This window comes from Scyliorhinus torazame, chromosome 5, assembly GCF_047496885.1.
Source record: "Scyliorhinus torazame isolate Kashiwa2021f chromosome 5, sScyTor2.1, whole genome shotgun sequence".
NCBI lineage: Eukaryota > Metazoa > Chordata > Chondrichthyes > Carcharhiniformes > Scyliorhinidae > Scyliorhinus > Scyliorhinus torazame.
Window position 1 is genome coordinate 181,637,699 of NC_092711.1, and position 24,930 is coordinate 181,662,628.

Here is a 24,930-nt window from a genome sequence, read left to right on the forward strand (position 1 = left end):
CATGGAGGGCAAGGTTGTCTGCAGCTGGCTGTTCATCAATAGCTGTGCTGGTGACAGGCCAACTACCAGTGGGGCTGTCCGGTAGCTGAGCAGGGCGAGGTGCATGTCTTCCCCGCTGTCTAACGCTTTCATGAGCAGCTGTTTGACTATGTAAACGCCCATCTCCACCTTCCCATTTAACTGTGGATAGAGTGGGCTCAGTATTACGTGCTTGAAGTCACACCGGTGAGCAAACACAGTCCATTCGTAATTGCGAAAAACATTGACCAGTCCAACATGATAATTGCTGGTATGCTATGCCGTACGTAGGTCGACTTTACCTGCTCGATCACACAACTTGCGGTCGCGTTAGACAATTGCGCCATCGCAAGGTAGTTGGAAAAGTAATCAATGACCACCAGGTAGTCTCTCCCTCGAAAGTGGAGCAGGTCCATCCCGACCTTGTACCATGGGCTGACAACAACTTCTTCGACCCGCATGGGCTCCTTGATTCGCCTGCAGTGGAATTTCTGTCAGGTGTCATCCTGTTCCACCATGCCTGCTGTGTTCTGGGTGACACTGGGCCAGTAAACCTTTTCCAGGGCCCTGCGCTTGTATTTCTCAATGTCCTTCGTGGAGATTCTTGAGCTTGAGCGGCCATAGCGAGTGGGTGATGACAATTCTGTGCTGTCTTAGAAGCAGGCCATCCTGCTTTTGTCCAGCCATCCTTCAGACACCCGATCACCTTTTAAAGAACCGGATCCTTGACCGTTTCTGCCTTGATGAGCTTTGATTTCTCATCTGATACCCAATTATATCTTTTTCCAATTAAGGGCCAATTTAGCGTGGCCAATCCACCTAACCTGCACATCTTTGGGTTATGGAGGTGAAACCCACGCAGACACGGGAAGAATGTGCAAACGCCACATGGACAGTGACCCAGGGCTGGGATTTGAACCCGGGTCCACAGCGTCGTAGTCCCAGTGCTAACCACTGCACCACCGTGCTGCCCCTTGGCCACCATATTGATGTGTATTTGAACTTCGTCCCCTCCCGGAGAGACTTCATATATGGGCCCAGCTCTTGAGAGTATGTCAGCGACAGCCAGAAATTTGTCTGGTGTTTCGATCAATTTAAAATCATATCGCTGAAGCTTTGTCATGAGCCGTTGTATCCGTGGGGACACCTGGCACAGGTTCTTGTGGACTATTGAGATCAACGGCCTGTGGCCCGTGTCAACCAAGAATGTGGGGAGCCCATACACGTAATCGTAGAACTTTTCTAGCCCCGTGACCAGTCCCAGGCATTATTTTTCAATTTGTGCATAACAGTGCTCTGCGTCCGTCATGGCCCTCGAAGTATATGCTGCCGGCAGCTAGTCTCCATTCGCACCCTGCTGCAACAGCACCGCTCCCATCCCATCTTGAGAGGCGTCCGTGGAGATTTTTGGCCCCCTAGCCGGGTTGAAGAAGGCCAGCACGGGCGCCATTGTTAAGGAGACACAGAGCGCTCTCCATTCGTGCTCATGTTTCGGCGACCACTGGAAGATCACACCATTCTTAATGGACTCCCTCAGCTGGGATGTTTTTGAGCCGATGTTTAGAATGAATTTTCCAACGAAGTTGATCATGGCCAGAATTTGCAAGACACCCTTTTTATATGTGGGCCTCGGCATGTTGATGAAGGCCTTGATTTTCTCATTATGAGGCTGCACCCCCTTTGAGGATAATCTGTCGCTCAAAAAACATGATGGCATCCACACCAACCTGGCATTTCGCCCGATTAAGTTTGAGGCCATTTTTCTTGACCCCTTGGAGCGCTTGCAAGAGCCGAGCATCATGTTCCTCACCTGTGGACCCCCCAGCTAACGATGTCATCCACATACACACACACCCGGCAGCCCTTCCTCTCTGTGTTCCATGGCACAATGAAATATTTTCGACGCAGAAATAATTCCGAAAGGCATCCATTATTATTATTATTAATAATAAAGATTAATAATGAAAACAGTATCGGCCAAAGAGCATATTGAAAGTGCACATTCTTGTACTTGCCTCATCAAGCTTGAGCTGCCAGAAGCCCTGCGACACATCTAGCTTGTTGAAGCACATCGCCCCAGCCATCTCGCAGGCAATTTCCTCCATTTTGGGGGATGGGATTTCTGCTCCCTCTTGATGCTCGCATTGAGGTCTCTGGTGTCCATGTAGATTCTCAGGTCTCCGTTCTGATTTTTTACACAGACCATCGGGTTCACCCAGCCCGTGGGCTCTTCGATGCACCTGATGACACCCAGGTTTGTCATCCACTGTAGCTCAGCCTTGAGTCTCTCACTCAGCGGGGCAGGAACCCTTCTTGGTGCATGCATCACTGGTCTGGCGTCTTCCTTCAGTTATATACTATAGGTGAACCTGATATATCTCCGGCTGTGCTTTGGAAATGGCCTCCACCGAGGCATGTGGGGAAGGCCCCATGCAATCTGCAGCGTACACCCTTTTGATTAGCCTGGGCTGCTCACAGACCTGCACGCCAATGAGTGATTCAAGCTCCGCCGTTATTACGCAGAACTGTATCCTGTGGGTTACCTTCTTAATGGTGCGATCTAACTTGCATTTTCCCACTGTCGCAATCTGATGCGCATTATAGTCCTTGGGAATGATGTGAGGCACTGTCTGAAGCTGCCGCACCACCAAGACCAGAATCAGGTTGGTCCTCGCTCCCGTTTCAAGCTTACACTAGATGGCCATGCCATTTAGCATTACCGGGATCGTCCGCCTGTCCTAGATGGTCCCCACCTCTGCCTCACTGTGAGTGCAGACAGTGCACATCACATCTAGGCCGAGGCCGGCTAAAACGCTCGAGTCATGTCTTGCAACCATGCTCACAGCAGGCCGGTGATCTTGTTTGTCCTGCTTTGGGTTCCTCTGTACTGCCCTATCAACTGTGCAGCGGCGAGCAAAGTGCCCCTTCCTGCCACACCAATAATAATTCTTGTTAAATGCCGGACATCTTTTCAGCGAGTGTCCGTTACCACAGCTCGGGCACAAGATGGCGGGTGGGATCTGCTGCCTAAAATGGCTTCCTCCAGCAAGACCACGTTTCTTGCTATGTTCAAGATGGGCCCCCCCCCATAAAGACCACGTGTTGTCTGATGATGCCTTTTAGCAATTTTTCAAAATGGCCAACCCCATCAGGAGCATGTTTCTTTCGCCAGCGCGGAGCAGTGTTCTCAAAATGACCGACTGCCTCAAGACCACATTGTGTGTCCGGCTGCATAACCATAGCCACCAACATCAAGACCACATTTTTTGTTACACTGCGTCTCAGCGTTTGTAGCGCTCAAATCATTTCTTGGATCGGTATCAGTATTGAGTTTGCGGAAGGCCCCTATCCGCTGCGCAGAGAGCTCACTTACCTCACACATTCTGATAGCATTATCCAGCGTGAGGTGTCTTCCTTTAACAGCTTGCAGCGCACCATCCGAGATTCCATATACAATCTGGTCTCGGATCATTGATGATTGCAACTGTCCAAAATTGCTTGACTGAGCCTTTAAACACAGATACATCGCAAAACTGGCGAAGGATTCCTTGTCTTTCTTGGCGCGTGTCTCTCAAAAATGTCATTGCTTTTCGGGGAGCAGTGGCCATCAAAGCATCGAACCACCTCCTCGTAGCTCTGCTCACCTTTTTCAAAGCCGAACGAATTATACAGTTAATGTGCTTGGAACCCAGCAGTCGTTAGCAGCAATGCAACACGCCTTTCATCAGGCAGCGCCTGTAGGCCACAGGCCAAAAGAAAAAGCTCAAACTGCAGCTTGAACGCCTGCCAGCTTGAGTCCAAATTGCCAGAGACCTGAGGTCGCACCTCCTTGGCTCACCGGGTTTTCTTCTACCATGCCGTGTGGTTTGGCTTGCTGCGGTCACCTTGGGTTCTTCAGCATGCCTGGTACCATGCTGTGTTCTGTTATTTCCTTGATGATAAAGGTACACATCAAACATGAAGGTGTAGTTGCCACAAATATTTATTCTTCGTGGTAATCATGCATTACTATGTACAAACGATTTCATCTCCACTGATTCATGTTGTCTTGTCCATCCTGCTACTAAGTTCCTGGCTCCCGTCCATCCTCTGATATATACACATCTGTCCGGTCTTGTTCCACCTGCTGGTGGGAGTTTATAGCTGTCCCTATATGTGTTCGTCTCTATAGGTGGTACTGTTATATACAAATATATACATTGATATAGCCATGTACAATTATAGATAGATATGCCTGTACGCATATCACCACATTCCCCCTTCCTTTGGAGAAACGTTTTAAATACCCTTACTCACCAAACCATAGTCCTGCGTTCACAACTGGCTCAAGCAGATCCCACCCGCACCACTTTTTTCAGGGAGCTGAATCAGCTATCTACGTTCTGAGTCTGTCGTTCCCCCCAGGCGACAGAGTTCTTGATAAAGATCATTATTCAAGCTATAGCGGGGGAACCCTTTCACCCAAATGTGACTCAAGTTCCCGAAACAAAGGAATACAACAGAAATTATACATTTAGACTCCACTATAAGTAATTTACATACACCAATCAACATTGTACACTTATTTGAAGGTGTAGGGGACCCTCAACCTCACTTTGAGATCTGGACACCCTTTAAAAAGGGCACCCGATCTCAGAGGAGCCGGTCTTGCCGGTGTCTTTAGTTCCCCATTGCAGAAAGAAAGTGTGGAATTTTCCAGTAAGAAATTCCCAAACTACAAAAAAATGACTAAATGTCAGGGAATACTAGTCTGGAATGCCCCCAAACACTCAGCGGGAATCACCCTGTGAAACCTTCCCAAAGTGCTACTTTGTCAATTTTTGGTGGAATTGCGCTCAGAGCTTCTATCACATCAGGCAGCACGGTTGCACAAGTGGATAGCATTGTTGCTTCACAGCGCCAGGGTCCCAGGTTCGATTCCCCGTTGGGTCACTGTCTGTGTGAAGTCTGCACGTTCTCTCCGTGTCTGCGTGGGTTTCCTCCGGGTGCACCGGTTTCCTCCCACTGTCCAAAGACGTGCCGGTTAAGTGGCTTGGCCATGATAAATTGTCCTTAGTGTTCAAAATGCAGGTGGGTTACTGGGTTACGGGGATAGGGTGGAAGTGAGGGCTTAAGTGGGTCGGTGCAAACTTGATGGGCCGAATGGCCTCCTTCTGCACTGTATGTTCTATGGAACTCATTTGTAGTCCAGGGCTGTTTCCGAGGAACTTAGTGCGGTCAATGATTGTTAACTGCTTTACACGCACAGCCACATGCACATGATACATACATGACATGCATGCACATGGACAACTACATATACACACCCGATACATACACATTTCAACACACACATACACACACAAACACAACACACACTGACACACACACACCACGCACAATTTTTAAAAATGACCAATTAAGGGGCAATTTAGCGTGGCAAATCCACCTACCCTGTACATCTTTGGGTTGTGGGGGTGAGACCCACACAAACCTGAGGAGATAGTGCAAACTCCACGCTGACAGTGGCCCGGGGCTGGGATCGAACCTAGGTCCTTGGCGCTGTGAGGCAGCAGTGCTAACCACTGTGCCACCATGCTGCCCTTTCCACATACATGGCACACAACACACACTCACATACGACACATATGTACACGTCTAAACAGACACATATGCACATGATCTACGCACACCTATATACGCACACATACTCACATATGACACACATACGACATAAAGGGGGCAATGTGGCACAGTGGTTAGCACTGCTGCCTCACAGCACCAGGGAACCGGGTTCACTTCTGGCCTTGGGTGACTGTCTGTGTGGAGGCTGCACTTTCTCCCCGTGTGTGCGTGGGTTTCCTCCGGGTGCTCCGGTTTTTCCTCCAGTCCAAAGAGGTGCAGGTTAGGTGGATTGGCCATACAATGCCTCTTGGTGCACTGCAGGAATTCTATGGACACATGTACACACACACTCACATACGTAAGTACGGCAAACACATGCCACACACATATATAGACACATGACACAAATATGACAAATCCACAAATGACACATACACACACATGACACACACCACACACATACACACAGCTATGTACGACACCACACATATCCACACACGAGACACAGGCACACGACATGCATGTAACACACCACATACACAAACACACACGACACGCAGAGAACAGGGAGGGTGCGGCCTGAGTATTTCTAATGATCTCCCTCAGGGGGACGGGGGACAGCCTCTGTGGAGCTGTTATCGGGAGCTGCTGACCCGTGAAAAATAAACATTGACATTAAAACTTTGCCACGAGTGTCTGGGCAGCAGAATCAAACACACACCTCAGTCCCCAGAGACATTTGTTTAATTCTATTTCAGGCCCGGACAGTTCATCCCGCCTCTGAATCGTGGATGACGCCAAAACGTAAAGGCCAGCTGGCCAATTGACCCACCCGCCAACCGGGCCGCGAAGAATTGCATTGAATTGGTCCCTCAATGGGCGAAATTGCCTGTTTGATAGTCGGCAGGCGCTTCCGAACAAAATATTGGGCGAATGCATGATGAGGGACATGCACCCAACGTGCTCTCCCTTGATTTCACTGCTTCTGGGTGGGGTGCGCATCCACCCCAGCAACGTAAAATTCTGGCCTGTGAACCAAATACAAGGGCAGGGATTCACTTTTCCCCTTGGCAGCACTCCCCTGCCCTCAGGTCTCCTGGCGGCATGGAGTGACTTCAATGGGAAATCCCATCGGCAGGCAGCGGGAAGGGAGAATCCCGGCGTCAACGAACGCGCCACCGAGAAACGCGGCTTGGCGACGGGACAATCCATACCCAAGATTTGTTTTTGTTGAATTCCTGACCGGATTTAATGGTGATCATCTTGCCATCCACCAGTGGACGCATGCAGACCCATCCCGGCCCCTGTTGAACGCTGCAAAGGCCCATGCCGAAACGTCAATGAGGCGAATCACGTGTCAAGGATGTGTCTGCCACGCGGGACAGACAGCTGTGGACAGCTGGCTCTGTGACGACAGGCATGGCCCGGCTGGGGTGTGATGTCATCGGCTTCATGCACATGCGCAGGATGTTTAAACACGGCCCTCGTGGGGAGACACAGACTGGGTGGATTTTGCAGCCCGACACTGGGACCCTCTCCGCGGCCGGGAGGGCGCCAGGAAGAGCCCGCTGACCTGCGCACAACAGCCCGCTGACCTGCGCACAACAGCCCGTTGACCTGCGCTCAATAGCCCTCTGACATGCGCACAACAGCCCGCTGAACTGCGCACAACAGCCCGCTGACCTGCGCACAATAGCCCGCTGACATGCGCACAACAGCCCGCTGAACTGCGCACAACAGCCCGCTGACCTGCGCACAACAGCCCGTTGACCTGCGCACAATAGCCCGCTGACCTGCGCACAACAGCCCGCTGAACTGCGCACAACAGCCCGCTGAACTGCGCACAACAACCCGTTGACCTGCGCACAACAGCCCACTGACCTGCGCACAACAGCCCGTTGACCTGCGCACAATAGCCCGTTGACCTGCGCACAACAGCCCGCTGAACTGCGCACAACAACCCGTTGACCTGCGCACAACAACCCGTTGACCTGCGCACAACAACCCGTTGACCTGCGCACAATAGCCCGTTGACCTGCGCACAACAGCCCGTTGACCTGCACACAATAGCCCGTTGACCTGCGCACAACAACCCGCTGAACTGCGCACAACAACCCGTTGACCTGCGCACAACAGCCCGCTGAACTGCGCACAACAACCCGTTGACCTGCGCACAACAACCCGTTGACCTGCGCACAACAACCCGTTGACCTGCGCACAATAGCCCGTTGACCTGCGCACAATAGCCCCGCTGACCTGCGCACAACAGCCCGCTGGCTGACCTGTGCACAACAGCCCGCTGACCTGCGCACAACAGCCCGTTGACCTGCGCACAACAACCCGTTGACCTGCGCACAACAACCCGTTGACCTGCGCACAATAGCCCGTTGACCTGCGCACAATAGCCCCGCTGACCTGCGCACAACAGCCCGCTGACCTGTGCACAACAGCCCGCTGACCTGCGCACAACAGCCCGCTGACCTGTGCACAACAGCCCGCTGACCTGCGCACAACAGCCCGTTGACCTGCGCACAAAGCCCGTTGACCTGCGCACAACATCCCGCTGAACTGTGCACAACCCGCTGACCTGCGCACAATAGCCCATTGACCTGCGCACAACAGCCCACTGACCTGCGCACAACAGCCCGCTGACCTGCGCACAACAGCGCGTTGACCTGCGCACAACTGCGCTATCTGGGGCTGAAATAACAGGTGCATCTCTCTCTCCAGCTGCACAGCCAGCTTTTCCCTCCAGATTTTCTGCCACTCTGCGGATGTGGTTTTCGGCCGGACAGGCACCACAGGACATCACGGCGCCATCTTTAAAGCGCTCCACGATCTGCGTTGAAGCAAAACTGCGCCCACACCCCCTCCCACCCAGGGATATGATGAACCCCCTCACACAGACCCAGCGGGGCAATCCCCCCCCACTCCACACACACATAAGGGGAACCCTCTCAACAGTGCTGCCCAGAGGCCCGCCTCTGGCACTTAACTATGGCAGTACCTGGGACAGTGTCGGGGGCAATGCCAGGGTGCTAGAGGGCTCTGTGCGGGTGCCTTCCTTCCCACCTGCGCCGCTGCCCCCCGCACCCCACAGGGGCTATGATACTCGATCAATAACTCCTGAGACGCGATTGGAGACAATTAAAGGCTTTATTGCACTAGATGTTTCCCCCAGCAACGCAGGTACAGAATGCAGCAGCTGGGGAGACTCGGGCTCTTATACTCCGCCTTACTGGGCGGAACCAGCAGGCAGGCTTCACCAATGAAAATAGCAGTCTCAGGTACCTCCCACACCAATGGTCTTACAGCATTATTCAGGGTACCGTAATACCCCTAATACCGACTACCGTAGGCTATACTGACCTTTGCGCCCTCGGCAGGTTCCCCTCGAATTCTTCACAGTTGTAAACCTTGCCGACGTGATGTCATGGTGCCGAAGGTGGAATTCTAAATGTGGGCGAGTGGCGGGGGTGGGGGGAGGGGGGGGGGAATTATATGGCTGGGAATCTGCTAACTCTATTAAAATTAATTAAACGTGGACGACATGGTGGCACAGTAGTTAACACTACTGTCTCACAATGCCAGGGATCCGGGTTCAATTCTGGCCTCTGTAGAATTTGTACGTTCTCGCCATGTCTACCTAGGTTTCCTCCAGGTGCTTCTGTTTCCTCCTACAGTCCAAAGATGTGCCGGTTAGGTGGATTGGGCATGCTAAATTGCCCCTTAGCATTCAGGGGTGTACAAGTTAGGTTACAGGGATAGGGCGCATGGCAGGGCGAGTGGGCCTAGGTAGGGTGCTCTTTTGGAGGGTCGGTGCAGACTTAATGGGCCGAATGGCCTTTTTCTGCACACTTGGGATTCTGTGATCCTATGATTCTAAATGTGTTGAAATGTCACTGGCGGGCGGGAATCCCATTTTCCGATTCTTTTAAAAAAAATGTTTTTATTAAGGATTTTTCATATTGTACAGAACAAAGGTAAGTGTGAACAGACATCGAGAACAAAAATATATATACATCGGTCGTCTTCCATTATTTACATCAGTTGTCTTTCGTTATTTACAATGGTTACAGTTTTTTGTTTTACTTTCTCCAGGCATTCATTTCCAACTGGAACCCTTGAATCCTACTCATCCTTTTCTTCCTGACCCCCTTCCCTTCTGGTGTTCTGGCGTGTTTTTATGTCCCGTTCTTATGTCCTGTTTGGTTGACATGTCGCCATGTATTGTGTTATTTCCTGGGCATGGTTGGGCTCAATGCCTCTTTATTCCACATCCCCACCCCCATTTTTGTTTGTGTTTGTTGTTGCACTGTGTCTTCCCTCTCCCTTCCTCTGGCTTATTGGCTGTTGGCTTCAAACAGGTCTTGAAACAGCTGGGTGAATGGCTCCTACATTTTGTGGAAGGCTTCTTCCGACCCCCTCTGATGACAAATTGAATTTTCTCCATCTGGCGAAATTCCAATAGGTCGGCCAGCCAGTCTGCAGCTTTGGGTGGTGCTGCTGACCGCCAGCCCAGCAGGATTCTCTGGCTGGCGATCAGGGAGGCAAAGGCAAGGGCGTTCGCCCTCCTCCCCATGAAGAGATCTGGCTGTTCTGATACCCCAAAGGCTGCCACTTTCGGGCATGGCTAACCCTCATCCCCAGCTTGGACATTGCCTCGAAGACGGCTGTCCAGAACCTGACTGGTCTGGGGCAAGACCAGAACATGTGGGCATGGTTGGCCGGGCTTCCTTGGCACCGTTCACATTTGTCATCCACCGGGAAGAACCTGCTCACTCGGCTTTTCGTTAAATGAGCTCTTTGTACCACTTTCAGCTGCATTAGGTTTAGCCTTGCGCACATGGAGATGGAGTTGACTGTGCAGTGCTTTGCTCCAGAGTCCCCACTCTATTTCAAACCCTAGGTCTTCTCCCACTTTTCCCGTCCAGTGGTGTGCCTACCCTACCTATTAGTCATCCATATAGGTCGCTGCAGTCCCCTCTCCCTAGGATGTCCGCATCCAGTAAGTCCTCTAACAGTGATTGTTGCGGCGGTCATGGGTACATTTTTGTTTCCCTTAGTAAGACGTTTTTGACCTGCATGTGTCTTAGCTTGTCCCCCTCCCCCGGTCAGCTGGAACTTCTCTGTTAGTTCCTCAAGTGTGTCAGTCTGTTGTCCATGTAGAGGTCCCTAACAGTCATTGCCCCCCCGTTCCCGTACCAGCCTCCCCGAACAGGCGCCGGAATGTGGCGACTAGGGGCTTTTCACAGTAACTTCATTTGAAGCCTACTTGTGACAATAAGCGATTTTCATTTCATTTTCATTTCCTGTCTCCACCTTTTAAAGTAGGCGTCCATTATGACTCACGCGAACCTGTGGTTGTTGCAGATGGGGGCTTTAACGGACAATTTGGTTCATCCGAAGTGCTGTCGCAGTTGGTTCCTCAACCAGAGTGTTGCAATCAACACTGGGCTCGTTGAGTGTTTGGGGATGGGAGCGCAGCTGTGGCCAGGGCCCGGTGGGAGTTCCCCCTGCAGGAACCTTCCATCATTCGCACCCACTCGGCTTCAAGCTCCTTTATCCATCCCTTTATCCTTTCGGTAGTTGCAGCCCAGTGGTAATATTGCAGGTTTGGTAAGGCTAGGCCCCCCGTGGTTCTCCTTCTCTGCAGTATCTTTTTGGGAATCCTAGGGTTTTTCCCCCTCACACAAAAGCCATGATCAGTTTTCCTATATGAGTTGAAGAAGGCCTTGGAAATGTAGATCGGTAGTGTTCTGAACAGGAAAAGGAACCTGGGCAGTAGGTTCATCTTGATCGTCTGCACTCTCCCTGCCAGGGTGTGTGTCCCACCTCTGCACGTCCTTTTTTACTTCCTCTACCAGACTGGTCAGGTTCCATTTGTGGATCCGTGTCCAGTCGTGGGCGATGTGGATCCCCAGGTCGCAGAACTGGTGTCCAGCTTGTTTAAATGGTAGCCCCTCCAGCTCTGCCCCACCAGCTCTGCCGTCCTTCTGCACTCTTATGTTCTTACGATCTTTACTCCTATGTTTACCCTATGGTACTGTTGTGCCTAAACCACAGTGTGCGTTTAACCCGTATACAATGGACAAATTACCTCAAGTTGTTTGGTACAAAAATATACTTTTCTTCACAAACACACAATTGTTAATTTTAATCTATCACCCACACATGCAAGTTGAATTCTAAGCTAATGCACACAAAAAAGACCTGGGGCAAAATTCTCCGGTATCGGCGCAATGTCCGCCAACAGGCGCCCAAAACGGCACAAATCAGTCGGGCATCGCGCCGCCCCAAAGGTGCGGAATTCTCCGCATCTTGGGTGCAGAGCCCCAACCTTAAGGGGCTAGACCTGCGCCGGACTAATTTCCACCCCGCCAGCTGGCGCGGAAATGACATCTCCAGGCAGCGCATGCGCGGGGGCGTTAGCGGATGCTCACGGCATCCCCGCGCATGCGCTGTGGAGGGAGTCTCTTCCGCCTCCGCCATGGTGGAGACCGTGGCGAAGGCGGAAGGAAAAGAGTGCCCCCACGGCACAGGCCCGCCCGCAGATCGGTGGGCCCCGATCGCGGGCCAGGCCACCGTGGTGGCACCCCCCCGGTGCCAGATCGCCCCGCGCCCCCCCCCAGGACCCCGGAGCCCGCTCGCGCCGCCTTGTCCCGCCAGCGGGACAGGCATTCTAGCAGCGGGAATTCGGCCCATCCGGGCCGGAGAATCGCGGGGGGCCCGCCAACCGGCGCTGCGTGATTCCCGCCCCCGCCGAATATCCGGTGCCGGAGAATTCTGCAACCGGCGGGGGCGGGATTCACGCCAGCCACCGGCGATTCTCCCACCCGGCGGGGGGTCGGAGAATCTCGCCCCTTGGGCAGGATTCTCCGCAATCGGCGCGATGTCCGCCGACTGGCGCCAAAAACGGCGCGAATCAGTCCGGCATGGCGCCCCCCCAAAGGTGCGGAATCCTCCGCAATCTGAGCGGCCGAGCCCTAACCTTGAGGGGCTTGGCCCGCGCCGGACTGATTTCCGCCCCACAGTTGGCGGGAAAGGCCTTTGGTGCCCCGCCAGCTAGCGCTAAACTGACTTTGCCGGGCGGCGCATGCGCGAGAGCGTCAGCAACCGCTCACAGCATCCCCGCGCATGTGGGGGGGAGGGGGTCTCTTCCGCCTCCGCCATGGCGGAGACCATGGCAAAGGCGGAAGGAAAAGAGTGCCCCCACGGCACAGGCCCAACCGCGGATCAGTGGGCCCAGATCGCCCCATGCCCCGCCCAGGACCCCGGAGCCCGCCCGCGCCGCCTTGTCCCGCCGGAAAGACAGGTGGTTTAATCCACGCCGGCGGGACAGGCATTCCAGCAGCGGGACTTCGGCCCTTCCGGGCCGGAGAATCGCCAGGGGGGCCCGCCAACCGGCATGGCGCGATTCCCACCCCGCCGAATATCCGGTGCCGGAGAATTCGGCAACCGGCGGGGTCGGAATTCACGCCAGCCCCCGGCGATTCTCCGACCTGGCGGGGGGTCGGAGATTCCCGCCCCTCAACTTAACTTCCGGGTGACTAGCAAGTACCGGGCAGATATGGACTTATCTGAGATCAGGGGCGAAATTCTCCGTTATCGGCAGAAAGTCCGCCGATTGGCGCAAAAAATGGCGCAAATCCGACTTGCGTCACGTCGGAAAAATGGGTCGAAAGTCTCCGGCCCGAAATGGGCTAGCAGCGACGTAACGAGATCCGCGCTTGCGCACGTGGTTCATGCCGTGCAGTGTCATACGCGCCGCACGGCGTGACGGCTCATAAGGCCGCGCTGCTCCCCCCCACCCGACCGGAACACCCGACCGGAACACCTGACTGGATGGCCGGCCGCCGCTCAGCCCCGAGGTTCGAGTCACGGGATGTGGAGGCGCTCCTGGACGCGGTGGAGCAGAGGAGGGACGCCCTGTATCCCGGGCACGGCCGCAGAGTTGCCCCACGCCACAGCCGGCGTCTGTGGAGGGAAGTGGCAGACGCCGTCACCGCTGCGACCCTGACACCACGGACAGGCACCCAGTGCCACAAGAAGGTGAACGACCACGTCAGAGCAGGCAGGGTGAGCCTCCCCATATCCCCCTACCCATATCCCCCCTCCCCCATATCCCCCCTCCCCCATATCCCCCCCTCCCCATATCCCCCCTCCCCCATATCCCCCGCTCCCCCATATCCCCCCTCCCCCATATCCCCCCTCCCCATATCCCCCTCCCCCATATCCCCCTCTCCCATATCCCCCTCTCCCATATCCCCCTCCCCATATTCCCCCTCCCCATATCCCCCCTCCCCCATATCCCCCTCCCCATATCCCCCGCTCCCCCATATCCCCCCTCCCCATATCCCCCATATCCCCCCTCCCCCATATCCCCCCTCCCCATATCCCCCTCCCCCATATCCCCCTCCTCATATCCCCCTCCCCCATATCCCCCCTCCCCCATATCCCCCCTCCCCCATATCCCCCCTCCCCCATATCCCCCTCCCCATATCCTCCCTCCCCATATCCGCCCTCCCCCATATCCCCCCTCCCCATATCCCCCCTCCCCATATCCCCCTCCCCCAAACCCCCTCCCCCATATCCCCCCTCCCCCATATCCCCCTCCCCCATATCCCCCTCCCCTATATCCTCCCTCCCCCATATCCCCCATATCCCCCCTCCCCATATCCCCCCTCCCCATATCCCCCTCCCCCAAACCCCCTCCCCATCTCCCCCCTCCCCCATATCCCCCTCCCCCATATCCCCCCTCCCCCATATCCCCCTCCCCATATCCGTCCCTCCCCCATATCCCCCTCCTCATCTCCCCCATATCCCCCCACCCCCATATCCCCCCTCCCCCATATCCCCCCTCCCCCATATCCCCCCTCCCCATATCCCCCATATCCCCCCTCCCCCATATCCCCCCTCCCCCATATGCCCCCTCCCCATATCCCCCTCCCCCATATCCCCCCTCCCCCATATTCCACCCCCCCATATCCCCCCTCCCCCATAGCCCCCTCCCCATATCCCCCCTCCCCCATATCCCCATCCCCCATATCCCCAAGTGAATCCAGCCCTAACCTTAACCTCTGCAATGCACGCGCAACCGATGGCATGCATTCATATACCTGCCTAACAGTGTTGCCTTTTACCCCTGCCACCCCCCAACCCCCCACAGGAGAAGCGCGCACACAACAAGAGGGAGCATGTGAGGACTGGAGGAGGCCCCGCTGATGAGAGGCCACTGACCGAACACGAGGAAAGGGCCCTGGAACTGGCTGGCGGACCTGAGGACCGGGAGGTTGCTGATGCAGAGGTCGGGGGCGTGCTAGCAAGTGAGCCACCGACAGCCCGTCCCCATATGCCCCCTCCCCTATATCCCCCTCCCCCATACCACCTGATCACTGCCCGATGTCTAACCATGCATGCTTCATTGTGTATCGCAGGACCAAACGTCCAGGCACCCATCCCCGCAGATGCAGATCGCCCGCAGGATGCCCCTCGGAGACCACAGGAGACGGAGAGACCCGGACCCTCCAGCATGCGACGCCCGCAGGATGCCCCTCGGAGGCTACGGGAGACAGAGAGACCCGGACCCTCCAGCATGCGATGCCCGCAGGATGCCTCTCGCACACCACGGGAGACGGAGAGACCTGGAGCAACAGGGAGACGACACCCCCGTCACGTGCGGGAGCGACCACCCAGCGACGAGGGGGGCAGCCACAGGCCCCCGTCACATCCGAGCCAGGACACCACTACCCAGGACACCACTACCCAGGACACCACTACCCGGGACACCACTACCCGGGGCACCACTACCCAGGACACCACTACCCAGGACACCACTACCCAGGACACCACTACCCAGGACACCACTACCCAGGACACCACTACCCGGGACAGCACTGCCCAGGACACCCCTACCCGAAACAGCACTACCCAGGAAGACGAAATACCGGACAGTGACTCAGAGTGGATGGGTGGAGACGAACCCCCACCCCAAAGTGCCATGGACTCAGAGTGGGACGAAGAGCACGACACAACGCCACTGCTGTCATCAACACCCTCCACCATCGCAGAAACACTCACCACGGTTGGGCACTTTAGTGATGAGGCGTCTGGTACACTCATTGGTGCGCACAACACAGCCGTCCCGGTACAGCAGGTGGAAGTAGGAGCAGCAGAGGGGCCGGGCGGTCGGAGGGCAGCCCAGCCCAAGCGAACATCTGCCGCCCAGATGGATCCCGGTTTCCTGGAGTTTCCACACCCACACTTAGATCCGATGCAACCACCGACCCGGAGAAGAGCGAAGAGGGTGACGGCCGGCTTGCGGCGGCTGCAGTCGCAGGTGGAGGAGTCCACCCGCGTCCAGGAGCTGGGAGTGGTGCCGGTCATGCGTGCCACCCAGGCCGACACCGCACGGGTGGCGTCCGCGGTGGAGGCAATGGGTGCGACGGTGTCAGACATGGGGAACGGTTTGCGAGGCCTGGGGCTTTCCGTGCAGGCGGCGTCTGTGGCCCAGGACATGTCTGCCCTCTCACAGGAGACCATGAGCCAGTGCCAGCGCCAGATGGCAGAGGCGTTCAACGCCATAGCCCAGTCTCTGCAGGCCATGGCCCAGTCTCTGCAGGCCATGGCCCAGTCTCTGCAGGCCATCGCTGAGGGCATCGGTGCCAGTGGCCATGTGCGAGCCGGCGTCGCACTGTCACAGACAGGGTTTGCCAACCCCCTGGGCTCCATGGCTGCAAACCTGCAGACCCCTGTCGATACCAGCACGGGCCTCCAGGACTGGCAGCGCCAGATGCCGGGGGGGCGTCGGATGGCCAGTCCGTTCGCATCCCCCACCCATGCAGAGGCCTGGGGGCCATCGGGCACCCCAAGGGAGGAGGAGGTGGTGTGGTCCGTCCCGGCTCTCTCTGTAGGGGAGGTCCCGGTACACCGCGACACCTCGGACTCCCCCCCCCTTCCGTCCCAGGTGCATCGGGTGGGCAACGGGCAGGACAGGCTGGCAGCTCGCCATTCCAGTCGCCCGGGCCGCAGCCTGGCCCATCTAGGCCAGGACGCCCCAGGAAACGGCCGCCAAAGGGATCCAGTGTCAGAGGGCAGGAATCACAGGAGTCCACCTCCAGTTCTGCTGTACCGTCTGGGGAACCACGTAGACGTAAAGGGCCCGTAAGGCCAAACAATTAGACACTGAGTAAGTTGGCACGGGTGCAGGGCACTGATGAGTTTCACGTGCATGAACTCGTTTGGTTATTAAAGTCAATGTTACACCTACAGAAGCTGCCTTTGTGCTCTGTCCAAAGCGTGCGGGGGTGTCATGTACGTTGAGCGCAAGTGTGTGTGTGAGGGGTGGTCTTACCTCAGCCCCAGGTGAGTCTGCCCCCTTCCCCCTGGGCCACCATCAACATCCCCCGGGCAGAGGATGGGACCGTGCGCTGCAGTGTCACAGCCGCATGCAGGGATGGTCCGGGTGGACGGTGGTACTGTGGCCATGGGTCAGACATAGTCCAACGATGTGGAGCCAGGAGCTCACCGCAGGGCGGGTTGTCATCATCCTCCATGGCCTGCAATAGACACGCGTCCACCCGCAACTGTGTGAGCCCGGCCGTTGTGCCGCAGGTGGATCGGCAATGGGGGGGAGGGTGGTGTGCATGCGGGTGGGGTGGGTGGGGTTGGGGAGGGGGGTGAGGGTGCTGGGTGGGTGGATGGGTGGGGGGTGTGGGTGGTCGGCTGTTGCCATGGTGTGCGGTCTGTGGCCATACTACCCGATTCCCACGCCCATCTAGTCAGTGAAGCGGGCGGCTATCAGTCTGTCCTGTGCCCGCTGGGCCAGCCGGTAACGGTGGACAGCCACCCGCCCGTGTCTACCCCGTCTTCCCTGACCATTACCCCCATCCCCCTCATCTGGGGAGGACTGCGCCTCTTCCTGCTGCTCCTCCACTCCGCCCTCCTCTGCCTGCGGCACATCGCCCCTCTGCTGGGCTATGTTGTGCAGGACGCAGCACACCACAATGATGCGGCCGACCTTATCTGACCGATACTGGAGGGCGCCCCCAGAGAGGTCCAGGCACCTGAAACGCATCTTCAGCACGCCAAAGCACCTCTCGATCACTCCCCTTGTTGCTACATGGGCATCATTGTAGCGGTTCTCCGCCTCATTGCGTGGCCTCCGTATAGGCGTCATCAGCCACGATCGCAATGGGTAGCCCCTGTCGCCCAGCAACCAGCCCCTCAGCCGGGGATGGCGTCCCTCGTACATGCCGGGGATGGATGACCGCGACAACACGTATGAGTCGTGTACACTGCCTGGGTAACGGGCGCAGACGTGCAGGATCATCATGCGGTGGTCGCAGACCACCTGTATGTTCATCGAATAGGTCCCCTTCCTATTGGTGAACACGGCCCTGTTATCTGCAGGTGGCCGCACGGCGACGTGCATCCCATCAATCGCACCCTGGACCATGGGGAACCCGGCCACGGCAGAGAAGCCCACGGCCCGGGCATCTTGGCTGCCCCGGTCCACAGGGAAGCGGATGTAGCGGTGCGCCATGGCATATAGGGCATCTGTCACTGCCCCGATGCACCGATGTCTGCGATATGCCGGACAGGTCCCCACTCGGTGCCTGGAATGACCCCGTTGCATAAAAGTTCAGTGCCACCGTAACCTTGACAGGCACGGGGAGAGGGTGTCCCCCGCCAGTGCCACGCGGTGACAGGTGTGCCAGCAGGTGGCAGATGTGTGCCATGGTTTCCCGCCTCATCCGGAGTCTCCTCCTGCATTCCCGGTCCGTGAGATCCTGGTATGACTGTCGGGGCCGGTACACACAGGGCGCCCTCGGGTGCCTCCGTTGCCGTGGGGCTGCGACGTCCTCCTCCCCCTCCTCGTCCTGTCGGTCAGGTGTCCCTCCAGCCTGGGCGGCTGCCGCCTGTCCCTCTGCGGCAGCCTGCGCCGCCTCTCTGGCACGCTCCTCCTCCTCCTCCTCCTCATCCAGGGCAACATAGACATTAGTGGCTGCCGCCACGGCGGCCAACATCGCTGGATGATCGGAAAACATGACGGCCTGGTGGGGGGGAGGGGAACGACGACATGTCATCATTGCCCATATCCCCTCCTCCCCCTAGCCAGGTGGCATGGACCGCATGGGTCCAACTGTTGGAGGCTGGCACCTGGCCAGGTGGACCAACTCACCCCCATCCCCCTCCCCGGCACGGACCCCCCCAACCTCCTCCCCGGCACGGACCCCCCCAACCTCCTCCCTGGCACGGACCCCCCCCCAACCTCCTCCCCGGCACGGACCCCCCCCAACCTCCTCCCCGGCACGGACCCCCCATCCCCCTCCCCGGCACGGACCCCCCTCCCGGCACTCCCCCGGAGCCCAGCCCACTCTAACCCCCCCCCCCCCCCCCCCCCCCCGCCGCACACACACACACACAACCCGAGACACACCTCTCCTCACACATTCAGACTGCGGCCACGCCATCGCCTGCCCAGAGCCAACCCCCCAGGCTGTCACTCACCTCCACGCTGGTCGGCGTGAACCTGGAGCACAGGGTCACGCCGATGAAAAGGAGGTTTGATTTACGTCGACGTGAACGGTCATTACGTCGACGGGACTTCGGCCCATCCGGAAGGGAGAATATCGGCAGGCCGAAAATCGGCTGCCTTGCGCAGACCCGTGACATTCTCCGCGGCAGCGGCGACATTAACGCCCCGCCGACTTTTCTCCCTTCGGAGACTTCGGCAACCGGCGGGGGCGGGATTCACGGCGGCCAACGGCCATTCTCCGACCCTCTGGGGGGTCGGAGAATGATGCCCCAGTTGTCTGGCAGTGTTGGAAGTATGTTGCTGGTCGTCTTGATCCTCGGCTCTGGTCCTTCTGTCGATGGGGTGGATGGTCTTCCTCTTAGCTGGTGAAAGGGTCACCGTTGTTGTTGGCTGTCTAGAGAGAGTGGTGGGCTGCGCAGCACCTTTTATCCCTGAGAGTTTTCGCGCCCTTTTGGTCGGTCCCAGGTGAATATCCATTGATCAGGGTTTGATCACCCTGATCGATCATATTCAATTAAGATCCGCCGCCTTGAGGGCGGGGCGGGTCCCGATCGGCTATGGACGTTAGCGTCCGAGGCACGTAGGCCTTCCCAAATCAGGAAACAGACCCCACCAAGTCTGCCACTCTATTTCCATTTCAAGCCTATTGTCCCGGGATGGCCTTTCAATCGCCTTTTTCCTGGACTGTCATAACGTCTGAGCTGTGGCTTTTGCTGCAGCCTGTCTGTCATTTTAGGTGGCCACACTACTTTCTCCCCCCTGCCCCGTCCTCCTCCCCCACCATGTTCACTTCCCCCTGTTTCTTCCTCTAGTTGTTCCCCTGTTACTGATGCGTCCCCTCCCCTCCCCCTTTGCTAGGTGCTCTCTCCCTTGTGGGAGATGGTCCACGGTCCCCCTCCCGCTCATTCTTCCCGGTGCTAACTTTCCCGCCATTGTGGTGGCCCCCCTCTCGGGATCTGTTATGTATCCACCCGGCGGCAGCTGGTTATTCTCCCTCCCTGCTGTTCTCCTCACCCTTTCCTGTGCTTTGCTATCCTCACTCTTTCCTTCCTCTGTTGCAACTCCCGTCCTCAGAATGAGGCAATACACTCCCGCATATAGTGTCCTTCGAAATGGTTACTTAAGTTAACAAATTGTGGTGAATGTATTTCACCTAATGCATGAGCTGTCTGTACTGTCTGTATAATGATGTGACCCATGACCTGGAAATGATGATACGGGCTACTTCCAGGTACTGTACTGGAACCCCGGTGGGCTCCGCCTCTGGCTCCGCCCTCACCAGGGCCATCTATAGTCCGGCCACCTGTGGGTGGCACTCATTTGTACAGCCGACTCTGGCAGGCGAGTTCATGGATATTAAAGCCTGATGTTCACTCGTTCTCATGGTCTCACAGTGAATTGACGGTATCACAATTTAATATCCATAGACAACATCATGGAAGCCGCTCTAAAGCCAGATAAGCCCGAACTCGATGCGCGCGCGTCGGAAGCCAAGGAGATCTTCGAACATTGGCTTCGCTGCTTCGAGGCCTACCTCGACTCCTTCACAACGCCCCCCACTGAAACCCTGAAACTGCAACTTCTCCATGCTCGGGTGAGCCATCGAAACTCCGTGATGATCGGGAAAGCGGCCATGTACGAGGCGGTGGTTGCAACCCTCAAGGCGCAGTTCCTGAAGCCTGTAAACAAGGTGTACGCCCGACATCTCCTCTCGACTCGCCGTCAACGCGCTGGGGAATCGTTAGATGAGTACCTGGAAAAACTGACCCTACTCGCGAGGAACTGCAGCTACCGGGATGTGATGGCGGAAGAACACATGAACCTACAGATCCGGGACACCTACGTGGCTGGGGTCCGATCGAACTACATCAGGCAGCGCTTGCTGGAAAATGGGACCACTGACCTGCGGGACACAGTAAAGCTAGACACCTCGTTAGAGGTGGCCTACCAGAACCTCAGTGCGTTCCCCGCTGACCCGGCGAACCCCTGGTGGACGCCATCATCGCGACCCCCTTGAGACGCGTCATCAGCCTCGTGCGACTCGGGGCTACCATCTTGCCCGCTGGCTCCAACATCGACCGACAAGTGCGAACGATGTGGGCGACGGGCGGCCATCTTGGTCGCCATCTTCGACCTGGCCCGACACGTGCGGCTCGTGGGGGCGGCCGTCTTGGTCGCCATCTTCGACCCAGCCCAACACGTGCGACTCATGGGGGCCGCCATTTTATGACCCCGACACCGCTGACCACGCTGGTTACCCGCTGCTGGCCGCAGTCACCCTCGATCAGTCTCAGCCGAAGCACTTGAAAAACTCAATGATGGTCGTCCGGGTCAACAGGCCCGAGACCCCCTGCCTTTTCGACTCCGGGAGCACGGAGAGCTTTGTTCACCCTGACATGGTAAGGCACTGCTCCCTTCCCATATACCCCGCATCCCAAACCATCTCCCTTGCCTCCGGATCCCATTCGGTCCAGATCCGGGGGTACTGTATTGCTAACCTCGCGATGCAGGGCGCCGAGTACGCCCGTTTTAAGTTGTACGTCCTCCCTCACCTCTGCGCCCCCCTACTGCTTGGATTAGACTTCCAATGCAGTCACCGAAGCCTGACCCTACAGTTCGGCGGACCCTTACCCCCCCCTCACGGTGTGCAGCCTCGCGACCCTCAAGGTCTCCCCCACTTCGCTCTTTGCGAACCTCACTCCCGACTGTAAGCCCGTCGCCACCAGGAGCAGGCGGTACAGTTCCCAAGATATGGCTTTTATCAAGGTGGAGGTCCAGCGAATGAGTGAAGGGATCATCGAGGCCAGCAACTGCCCCTGGAGAGCGCAAGTGGTGGTCGTCGGGACCGGGGAAAAGAACCAGATGGTTGTGGACCACAGCCAGACTATTAACCGGTACACGCAGCTGGATGCGTACCCCCTCCCCCGCATAGCGGAGATGGCCAACCAGATTGCGCAGTACCGTGTGTTCTCAACGGTCAATCTGAAGTCGGCCTACCACCAGCTCCCAATCCGCCCGGAAGAACGTCACTACACTGCTTTTGAAGCAGCCAGCCGACTCTTCCACTTCCTCAGGGTCCCCTTCGGAGTCTCGGTCTTTCAGAGAACGATGGACGAATGGTGGACCAGTACGGTTTGCGGGCTGCACACCATACTTGGACAATGTCACCATCTGCGGCCATGATCAACAGGACCACGACGCCAAGCTTCAGAGGTTCCTCCAGGCCGCCCAATCCCTCAACCGCACGTACAACAAAGAGAAGTGCGTTTTACGCACTACATGACTGGCCATCTTCGGCTACGTTGTGGAGAACGGAGTCCAAGGGCCCGACCCCGACCATATGCACCACCTCACGGAACTCCCCCCTCCTCAAGGCCCTCAAACGATTCCTGGGGCTGTTCTCCTACTACGCCCAGTGCGTCCCCAACTATGTGGTCAAAGCCCGCCCACTTATTCAGACCACCACTTTCCCCTGACGGATGAGGCCCGCTCGGCCTTCAGCCGCATCAAGGCCGACATCACCGAGGCCGCAATGCACGCGTAGATGAGTCCGTCCACTTTCAGGTAGAGAGCGATGCGTCAGACGTCGCCCTGGCCGCCACACTCAACCAGGCGGGCAGGCCAGTAGCATTCTTCTCTAGAACCCTCCATGCTTCCAAAATCCGACACTCCTCGGTCGAGAAGGAGGCACAAGCCATAGTGGAAGCCGTGCGGCACTGCAGGCACTACCTAACCGGTAGGAGGTTCACCCTCGTCACCGACCAGCGGTCGGTCGCCTTCATGTTTGACAACGCACAACGGGGCAAAATAAAAAATGACAAAATCCTGAGGTGGAGAATCGAACTCTCCACCTACAATTACGATATCAAGTATCGTTCTGGGAAGCTCAATGAGCCCCCAGATGCCCTGTCCTGCGGCACATGCACCAGCGCGCAAGGTGACCGAATTCGGGCTATCCACAATAGTCACCCGGCTTACCCACTTTATTAAGGCCCGCAATCTGCCCTTCTCCACCGAGGAGGTCAAGGCCATGACCAGGGACTGCCAGGTCTGCGTGGAGTGCAAACCGCACTTCTACCGGCCAGACAAGGCCCGCCTGGTAGGCCTCCCGGCCCTTTGAGCGCCTAAGTATGGACTTAAAAGGGCCCTTCCCCCCCACCAATCGCAATATTTACTTTCTAACCGTCGTCGACGAGTACTCCCGCTTCCCCTTCGCAGTCCCCTGCCCCGACATGACCTCGGCCACTGTGATAAAGGCACTGCACAGCATCTTCACACTGTTCGGTTTCCCTGCTTACGTCCACAGTGACCAGGGCACATCATTCATGAGCGATGAGCTGTGTCAGTACCTGCTCAGCAAAGGCATCGCCTCGAGCAGGACTACGAGTTATAACTCGCAGGGAAACGGGCAGGTGGAGAGGGAGAACACGACGGTATGGAAGGCCGTCCTTCTGGCCCTCCGGTCTAGAAGTCTCCCGACCCGCCGCTGGCAGGAGGTCCTCCCCGACGCCTTCCACTGCATTAGGTCGCTCCTCTGCACAGCCACGAATGAGACCCCTCACGACCGCTTGTTTCTCTTCCCGAGGAAGTCCATCTCCGGGGTCTCGCTTCCACCTTGGCTGACAACTCCGGGACCTGTCTTTCTCCGGAGGCACATGAGGAGCCTGGTCGAGAGGGTCCAGCTGCTGCACGCCAACCCCCAGTACGCCTACATCGCGTACCAGGACGGACGGCACGATACGGTCTCCCTACGAGATCTGGTGGCAGCTGGCTCCCCTGCCAATGCGCCCCCCTCCCTGCAGCCAACAGCCACCCCCTGCACCCCTTATGCCCCTTGGGTCTCCTGTCTTGGCCCATGCCAGCACTGCCGCCACCCGCCACCCCCTTGCCTACCCCCACGCCCCAACCGTCTCCGACGTGCCGGACTGAGGCTCAAGCTCCAGACACGACGCCCCCGGAGTCACCATTGGCAACGACCGTGCCCGCCGCATCGCCAGAGCTGAGGAGGTCTAAAAGAACGATCCGGGCTCCAGGCAGACTGAATCTCTAATGACCCCACGTCACCCCCGCTGGACTTGTTTTTTTAAACGGGGTGAATGTGGTGAATGCATTTCACCTAATGCATGAGCTGTCTGTACTGTCTGTATAGTGATGTGACCCATGACCTGGAAGTGATGATACGGGCTACTTCCAGGTACTGTACTGGAACCCCGGTGGTCTCCGCCTCTGGCTCCGACTTCACTAGGGCCATATATAGTCCGGCCACCTGTGGGTGGCACTCATTTGTACAGCCGACTCTGGCAGGCGAGTTCATGGCTATTAAAGCCTAATGTTCACTTGTTCTCACGGTCTCACAGTGAATTGAAGGTATAACACAAATAAAGTCTCTTCTGGTGTACTTTTCACTGCTCTCCCTGCTGCCGTATCTCCAGCCCGTTCTCCAGGACAAATTTTTCTGCACCCGTAGGGGCTATGAAGAAGTGCTCCCTGCCCTGGAATGTGACCCAGAAGTTTGGCTGGGTACAGCATCTCAAATTTTACGCCGCTTTTATACAGGACTGCTTTTGCCCTGTTGAACAATGCCTGGTGCTTGGACAGGTCAGCCCCAATGTCCTGGTCGATCCTAATCCGGTGATCTTCCCAGTTGCAGTTTTTACGTTTGTCTTGCCCAGCGCAGGATTCTTTCCCGGTCTTGATACTGGTGCATTTCAGCGATTATCGCTCTCGGTGTTCCCCCGCCTTGGATTTTGGACGAAGCGACCAATGGG

At 56.9% G+C, this 24,930-nt stretch overlaps 1 protein-coding gene across 2 annotated transcripts in view; it reads left to right on the forward strand.

The window, feature by feature from the left end:
• Positions 1-24,930, forward strand: part of LOC140420766 (polyunsaturated fatty acid 5-lipoxygenase-like) — a 134,734-nt gene that overhangs the window by 15,543 nt on the left and 94,261 nt on the right. The window lies entirely within an intron of this gene.